At 37.9% G+C, this 8861-nt stretch overlaps 1 non-coding gene across 1 annotated transcript; it reads left to right on the top strand.

Annotated features, from left to right (window-relative positions):
• The first annotated feature begins 8360 nt into the window (after positions 1–8360).
• LOC121207774 (small nucleolar RNA R71) lies at positions 8361–8467 on the top strand. The gene has a single exon (XR_005902886.1). It is a non-coding gene; the product is annotated as a small nucleolar RNA R71 (small nucleolar RNA).
• Positions 8468–8861: the final 394 nt, after the last annotated feature.

The raw sequence follows: 8861 nt of genomic DNA, 5'->3' as shown, positions 1-8861 counted from the left end.
TTTAGAAACTCACTAAAAATTGTAAAAAAATAATTGTGAGTTATAATTTATATGATCAAAATCCTTATTGAGTCTACTTTCTAAAAAGATATACGAGAGTATTATTTGAGTTCTTTATTATGAGATAAATAATTTTTAGTGAAGAGAGGTCAAAACTGTTGGATAGCAAAATAGGGGAAACTTTAATGAATGAACTGTACTAATTGGCTAAACCAAAAATTCTAAAAATTTTATGGTAAGAATATATGTGAGTCTAGTTTTTAGGAAAATTAATGGATCTTAATTTGGAATCCTATAGCTCGAGTTATAAATAAATTACCGACTATGACTCGAGTAGATAGATTGACCAGAATATGAAGAAAAGTGTAATTATAGTTGTTTTACCTAAGGAAACATATTGGTAAATTGCTTATTAATTTCATATGGACTTACTAAGCATAAAGCTTACCCCTCTCTCCATTTCTTTTAGTATTGGTAGGTCGGCTCGAGGTTGGAGATCGTCAGAGGCAGCATCACACTATTAGAACGTTGATGTGAAGCATCGATAAACTTCAAGTGTTTTCAAGTGAGTAGCATGTATAGAGGTTTAGTCGTATGATAGTTGTTAGTATGATTTTTCCAAACGTATTGGCTTATTATGGTTTATATTCGATTATTGGGTTGTAAGTCTAATTGATTATGCATGCTTGATCCATTGCTTTATGATATGTGCGTGGTGATGTCTTGATACGGTCGAATGTATGATATGTCATGCTTATGTGGTGGATAGATTATGATCAACAGATGTGACCATATTCTTAATGTAAAGGTTTAAGGTAAGAATAAGTAATACTGTTGTTAAACATGAAATTGGTTTGGAACGTCTTAGTCAAACACGTTGTTCTATGTATGTGAATTGATGGTATGTCTAGGCTTGGTATAAAATGAGAACAAAATCTGATATATCTAGTTCTGGTTAATGTAAGAATGTGTATTACATGCATGATGGTAGGCAAATGATACATTTGTATCAAAATAGAGGATGTTGAATGTTATTGAAACCATGTGGGTGCATGTAGGGTGATCGTGCGATTTTGTGTGATAAGTTTTAAATATTTATAATTAATCGTTCTTGAAACTAACTATTGTCGTGATGCATGCAAATGTACCTATCGAATAGTAGTATAGTTTTAGCAAGACTGGATTGTCGAACCCAAAGGAACTAAAAGCACTAGTAATGACTGTGTTTTATTATCTAGCCTAAGAATAAGGGGGTTTTGTTTTCACTAACTAATTAACTAATCTAAGAATTCACAAAGAATGGAATTGGGGGATTTCTTTTGGAAAACAATTGAATTAAGACAATACCTAAGGAAAAATCCACCTAGACTGTACTTGTTATTCTGGCTCTGAATCAGACAATTTATTCATTTAATTTGTTCCGTAGAGATCCCTAACTTATGTTATTATCCCTATTCAAGACTAATAACATCTAATCCCTAGATTGAATAATTGAGACTTTTCTCTAATCAACACCCAAGGGTTGCATTAACTCAATCTATGGATCCCCTTATTCGGTTTCACCCTAATCCGGCAAAATCTTGTCACCCTATGTCTAGGCGCGCAAACAACTCCACTTAATTATGACAAATGTACTCTTAGACAGGGTCTATTCCTCATCTGAATAAGAGCTTATCTTGAATCAGTATCCCGGGATATCAAAACAAGAATTAAGAACACATAATTAAGAACAAGTTAAATATTTATCATACAATTCAGAAAATAATAACAAGATTCATCTTAGGTTTCATCCCCCTTAAGTATTTAGGGGATTTAGTTCATAACTAAAAAGGAAAACATCTTAGAAGAATAACGAATACAAAACATAAAGAAAACCCAAAACTCTTGAAGGGAAATTGAGGGGAGATCTTCAGTCTTGATGGTGACTTGACTTCTGATATGGATCAATCGGCTTTCTTCGAGTAATTCATTATTCGTTTTCGTGTGTCCCCTTTTCCTCTTCCTTTAGGGTGTATTTATAGGCTTTAGAATGCCTAGAAACCCTCAAAATTAGCCTTTTCCGAATTGGACTCAACTTGGGCTCAGCAGGGACACGCCCATGTGAGTCGTGCTTCGGATTTGCCAAATTGACACGGCTGTGTGGTCTGCCCATGTGAGGAGGTCCAGGCCGTGTTGAATTTGTACTTTGGCCCATTTTTCTCTGTTTTTGGCCCGTTTCTCATTCCTTTTGCTCTTCTATGCTCTCCTAAGTATAAAACATGAAACTAAAGCATTAGGAGCATCGAATTCACCAATTTTAATGGGAAATCATCCATAAAATGCATTAAACATGGGGTAAAAATATGTATAAATTACGGTTTATCAAATACCCCCACACTTAAGCATTTGCTTGTCCTCAAGAAAAATTCTCAACTCATAATCAAAATAAATTCTTCTCAATTTATAATTTCTATTGATAATATATCAAAATAATTCATAGGTAATCATACATTGAGAATTCAACTAAAAGAACATAAAAGTTTCAAGCATTCCAAGTTGAGTATTTAATCAGGCAAACATAGGTGTCTCCCTCATCTAAGTAATTACCTTTGATTTAGAACATCACAGAGTTTCACATCCTTATTAAAGATTCACTCAAATCACTCGAGGTGTTTAAGGACAATAATTGAAGCACTCAATAGTCAATAATGAAAAATTATTACCATAGGCTTGCATGAAAATCAAATCTCCACCACTATAAATTGAGATGATACATCAATCAAAAGCTAAAAGAAAAGGTTAAAATCGAGATTGACTTTAAAATTTTGCCTAACTAGAAAAATGGCTAGTCATTAATTGCGTACAACAGAGCTTTTCCCAGAATATAGAATTTTAATTTCTTTAGCTCAGAAGATTACTACTATTAAGATGTATACACATTTTTTTAAGAACAAATTAAATACAAAGTAGAATAATACTTAGCTAAGCAACTATTTCAATTCCAATCTCGACAAAAAATAAGGGATCAAATTAATTTAAGGGATTTCAACAATAATGGGTTAAGGGTTAATATTAAGGGTAATGCAAGAAATGGCTTGTTAATTCAATGGGGTTTACTAAGGGTTAATCGTGGAGGTAGGCTTTTCATGGCATGAGTGGGTTAATCCTAAGTGCCTTAATCATTTTGACATATCAATTCAAATGGTGTGGTCTTGACATGCATAATCAAACAAGTTCTAGAATAACAGTTCAATACTGACGCACTCAAAGCAATAATAAAAGTGAGCATGGAAGAATTGATAGATGCTCAAAAGGCTCAAAAATCTCACAAAAATTATGGCTTTTTGATGTTTAGAACTTGTGAATTCCAACTCAAAGTAATACCTAAACTTTGGGGAAACAACCTAAGATTTTAAATTCTTAAAAATCAACTTATCATGCTTGATTCTCTAATGTCTTAAAGTTTAAACAATCAATGCATAAATGCCTATGTTTTAATTTAAGATATATCAATCAAAATCATAAATCAATTAAAATTTATCCTAAATATGATATGAGAGCTTTTCAAGAGAATAAGGTGGTCATTCAGGAATTTTTCTGATAGGGAAATGAAGTAAATACCCCCCACACTTAAGATGTACATTGCCCTCAATGTACAAAGATAGATATAAGAATATAGAAAGAAGATAGGGAGAGAAGTGAAACTTCCTGTATGATGAATTCCTCGAACTGGAGTTTTGGAGAGTAATCGGTGCGAGAGTGAAGGATACTCCGGTGGTGGTAGAGGTTCATTAGTCCATAAGTCCTGTGCCAAAAGAATATTATACCCAGTGGTAGCTATGGTCGTGGTCGATCAGGACATGGTAGTCGTGGAGAACCTTCCCCAGTGGAGTTTTTAGTTCCTATGCAATAATGAGCTTAGGAGCTCTATATAACTGTGATAAAATAAGGAACTTTTTTTAGAGGATATTAGGAAGAATAATTACTCATAAAGAAATAACTGAAATTGATGATTAAAAAAATAAATTTCTAAAGTCTAATAAAAAAATAAAAAGTAGTTTTAATAAAAATTAAAAACATAAAATAATAAATAAATATTTTTAAACATCTTCATCGCTAGATGGTTCGCGAGGTGGGACTGGCGATGAGATGTGGAGGTGCTAACAAATCTGCTGCAGAGTAGCATCAATGCTATCAAATCATTGAAAACACTGCTGCTCAAATCGAGTGAGACACTCAGAAATGTCAGCATATGAAGCCGCCGCATGAATTGGGCGAGAGGGTTGTGGTGGCTAAGACGGTGGGTCCTCGTGCTGTGGAGGGACATCATCAGGAATGTCCTCGTAGGTCTCCTCCTTGGTAGATTGGGCGAGATGATATTGAGGAGGGTAGGTTCCTCGGTGCTTTTTATCTTCCTCATGCTAAGCATGCTCGAGATGCCTTGTGGAGACATCTGGCCAATGAGGATTAAGGTTGATTCTTGGGCTACGGTGCTGAGGAGCTCGAAGTGTCGAGCCAACTGAGTAACATAGGGGCCAATGGAGATGACCCCCTTCCTATGTCGCTCCGTCTGGTGCTGATTACGAGGGCAATGAAGTAGGCAAGGTCGATGACGTACCCGTACGACATACACCATAAAAAGTAGGTGTCGTGAGTGTTAACGATGCTGGTGCTCTCTCGTCTTCCTGTAATCGTGTAAGCCAAAATGGCGTGTAGGTACCTCAGAGATGGAGGGAGAGCCGATGCCTTGGAGCGGCTAGGATTATAGGTGGCCCCACCTGGTACTAGTGTGTCCCAGCACCGTGAAGGAGAATGATGGATGTGGCGCTTGAGAGCATGTAAGTCATTCTTCTCCTTGAATTCCTCCATATATAAACCCAGCGCCGTACCGAATTCTGGGACGCTGAGCTGGCGGACTAATCTGCCTAGGTGAAATTGGACCGTGCCGGGATCATTGTAGTTCGTCATCATGGTCTGAAGATGAAATGTGGAGCATAATTCCATCGTAAGCTCGAGATAAGTCGGCTCGATGATCCCAAAGAAAAGCTCCCAAGGGTTCGTGGTTAGGAGGGCCCGAATCGCTTTAGCCAACTGAACTTGTTCTACCACAGCCTAGTCGATGTAGCGGCCTGCAATTAAAGGTCGGGCCTGGAGTATTTGGAATAGTTCTTCTTGGGGCCCGATGGGGAACCTCAGGAAAGGGTGACGAACTTTCGCGATAGGACCCGAGGAAGATGACGCTCCCTTTCTTTTCTTTGAAGCAGGAACAACAGCCTTTTTAGCATGTGAAGATGACATGGTACCTACAAATAGAATCATCAAGTCGTCTTGATGAGTGGTCAAAGTAAAACGAAGAAAAATTTTAAATAAAAATCATAATTTCAGCCACAACTACTAAAACTAACTAAAACAATAAGTTCAATGGCATACTTTTGTGGCACTAGCATGGTGATATGAGTAAAAATGGCTGGGAATTTAATGGAAATATAAAGAGCATAAATTTAGCACATGGCATGAATTGTAATGGTAAATAACAAGAAGCTATTGAAAACTATGAATATTGATTTAGAATAACTGAATAAGGCATGAGAGTTTCATAAAATATGTCATGTGGAATGAATGATAACTAATCTAAAAGAAATAAAACTTGAATGATAGCATAGTGTGAGATACATGAAGATTATAGCATTAAAAATGAGTGGAGTTAAAGGGAAAAGAATGAACAAACGCTTAAAAATGGAGGAGTAAGCGTCAGGAATAAAGTTGGAAGCGGCGCACGGGCGTGGCGGGGAGGGCGTATGGACTTGCAGCGGCTAGGGTTAGGGTTTTTGGGTGAAGAAGACAATGAATAGTGCAGCCTGTTTATAGAATTTGGGGCACACAGCTAGTTAACACACCCGTGTTCCCCAATTTTAGCCCACGTGATTTGCGAATTTTGAGTTTGGGCACGTCTGAGATTTAGTACACACCCGTGTTCCTTGGGCGTGTGGGTGCACACGGTCGTGTCGTACGGCCGTGTCTGGTGTTGTTCGCTTCTCCCACGCCATTGTAGGTAGACCCACGCCCATGTCAATCTAACAGGTTCGACCATGGGTGCTAGACAGGGACGTGTCGCACACCCGTGATGTTTTAATAGGTTCAACCATGGTTCTTCCACACGAACGTGTCACACGCCCTTGTTGTTTTGGCAGGCTCGACCACGGCCATGTCCCACGGTTGTGGCGTTTTATCGTAGCGTATGTTTGGAAGAATTATTGCCCTGTTTTCACACAGCACTAAGCACACCCGTGTGCTTGGCCGTGTCTCTATGGAAAACCTGTATTTAAGAGCTCTGTTAGTAAGTTAGGTGTTGAAGACTAAATTTTAAAGAAGTTAATACAGTTAGTGCTCGGGTTGCCTCCCGAGAAGCAGTTATTTATAGTCTAAGCTCGACTTACCTCTCCATTGAATGGTCATGGTGGTTCGAGGAGTTTATACTCCTCATTCCTGCTATCATTCTCATCAAAATAAGGTTTCAGATGGGTGTTGTTTACCTTAAAAGTGCCGAACTTGGGATGACTTACCTCGACTGTACCAAATGGGAAAAAGCAAAGTATCGTAAGAGGATTTCTTCATTTGGTGTGGTAGTGACAATGTGAGGATCTACGACATCTAATAAGACTTTAACTCCAACCTTAAGTTGGTGTGGGAAGGTGTTGAGCTTGTTCTGGCGTAGTTCTGGTTTATCATATGTTCTTGGTTTATGCATCCGCCATTCATCTAGCTCCTCGATTTGTAGCCTTCGTTCTTTATGAATAGGTCCTCTACCATTGCTTGAGAATGGCTCATGTACTTCCTTCGGACTCATTTCCTGCAAAGTAGGTTGTATCATATTGTCAGTTTTAGTAGAATGGGTTAAATGATCACCTTCAATTTCCAATGTGTTGCCAGAATTGTAAGCTTGAAGGGTGATTGTTTTAGCTCCCACACGAAGTGTGAGTTCACCTGTGCCAACATCAATAATCGTTTTAGCAGTTGCTAAAAAGGGCCTTCCTAGAATTAAAGGAGTGTTGCTATCCTCTTCTATGTCTAGAATAATGAAGTTCACGGGAAATATAAATTTATCGATTTTAACTAGCATATCTTCAATAACACCCTTAGGAAATCTTACAATTTTATCTGCTAATTGAATGCTCATCCTAGTCTGTTTGGGTTTCCCAAGACCTAATTGTTTGAACATTTTGTAGGGCATGACGTTAATACTAGCCCCTAAATCAACTAATGCATTATTAACATCTAAACTACCAATTAAGCAAGGAATTGTAAAACTCCCTGGATCTTTTAATTTGTTCGGTAGATTATTTTGCAGAATAGTTGAGCAAACTGCATTTAGCTCCACATGTGACGCCTCGTCCAACTTCTGCTTATTTGCTAAAAGCTCCTTTAAAAATTTCATTACATTTGGCATCTGTGATAGAGCTTCAATAAACGGTAAGTTAATGTGTAATTTTTTTAAGAGTTTAAGGAATTTACCAAATTGTTCATCTGAGCGGTCTTTCCTTGTCATGTTGGGGTATGGCACACGAGGTTTATCTTCGGCACTCACCTTGGCCTCTGCTTACCATAGTTTCTTGCCTCAGTTCTGGCTCAGGCTTAACGAGTCCTTTTTCATCTTGAACATTAATCGCGTTGAGTTGTTCCCTTGGGTTGGGTTCAGTATTACTTGGCAAGCTACCTTGTGGTCGTTCAGAGATTAGTTTGGAAAGCTGGCCTATCTGAGTTTCGAGCCCTTGGATCGACACTTGTTGATTTTTAAGTGCTGTCTCGGTGTTCTGGAAATGAGTTTCTAACACCGATATAAACTTTGAGAGCATCTCTTCAAGGTTCGGTTTCTTTTCCTGTTGGTAGGGTGGTTGTTGGTAGCCTGGAGGTGGTCTCTGATTTCCTTGGCCTCCCCATGAGAAATTTGGGTGGTTCCTCCAACTTGCATTGTAAGTGTTACTATATGGATTGTTTTGAGATCGAGAATTATTACCCATGTAATTTAACTGCTCGTTATCCATGTTGTGGCCATAAGGTTGGTATTTCGAATTGCTTAATCCACCTCCACTTGCTTCGTACTGCATTACTGGGTGAACCTATGAAGAACTAAGAAAACTATCAATTTTCTTATTCAAGAGTTCTACCTGGTGACCGAATCGATGTTATAAACACCAGCTGTTTTCTTTGGTTTTGTCCTCATGACTTACCACTAATAGTTATTCAATGACATCTCCTCTATAAACTCATAAGCATTTTCAGATGTTTTATTATTAATGGTTCTGCAAACAGCTGCATCAACCATTTGTCGAGTCGAAAGATTCAGGCCATTATAGAACGTTTGAACCTGAAGCCAAAGCGGTAACCCATGGTGAGGGCACTTTCTCAGTAAGTCCTTGTATCTCTCCCATGCATCATAAAGAGTTTCTAAGTCCATCTGCACAAACGAAGAGATATCATTACGTAATTTGGCCGTTTTAGCCGGCGAGAAATATTTTAATAGAAATTTTTCGATCATTTGTTCCCAAGTAGTGATTGACCCTCGTGGTAATGAGTTCAACCACTGTTTAGCTTTGTTCCTCAATGAAAAAGGGAATAACTGAAGACGAATGGCATCATCAGAAACACCATTAATTTTAAATGTATCGCATAGTTCCAAAAAGTTTGCTAAGTGAGCATTGGGATCCTCATCCTTGCAAACCATCAAAATGAACAAATTGTTGTATCATTTGAATAGTGTTAGGTTTTAGTTCAAAAGTATTTGCAGCTATAGCAGGTCTAACTATGCTCGATTCATTTCCTGTTAAAGAAGGTTTAGCATAATCATACATAGTGCGTGGAGCAGGATTTTGATTAACCGCAAT

This window comes from Gossypium hirsutum, chromosome A01, assembly GCF_007990345.1.
Source record: "Gossypium hirsutum isolate 1008001.06 chromosome A01, Gossypium_hirsutum_v2.1, whole genome shotgun sequence".
In the NCBI taxonomy this organism is placed as follows: Eukaryota; Viridiplantae; Streptophyta; class Magnoliopsida; order Malvales; family Malvaceae; genus Gossypium; species Gossypium hirsutum.
This window is presented reverse-complemented; position numbering and strand designations above follow the sequence as displayed.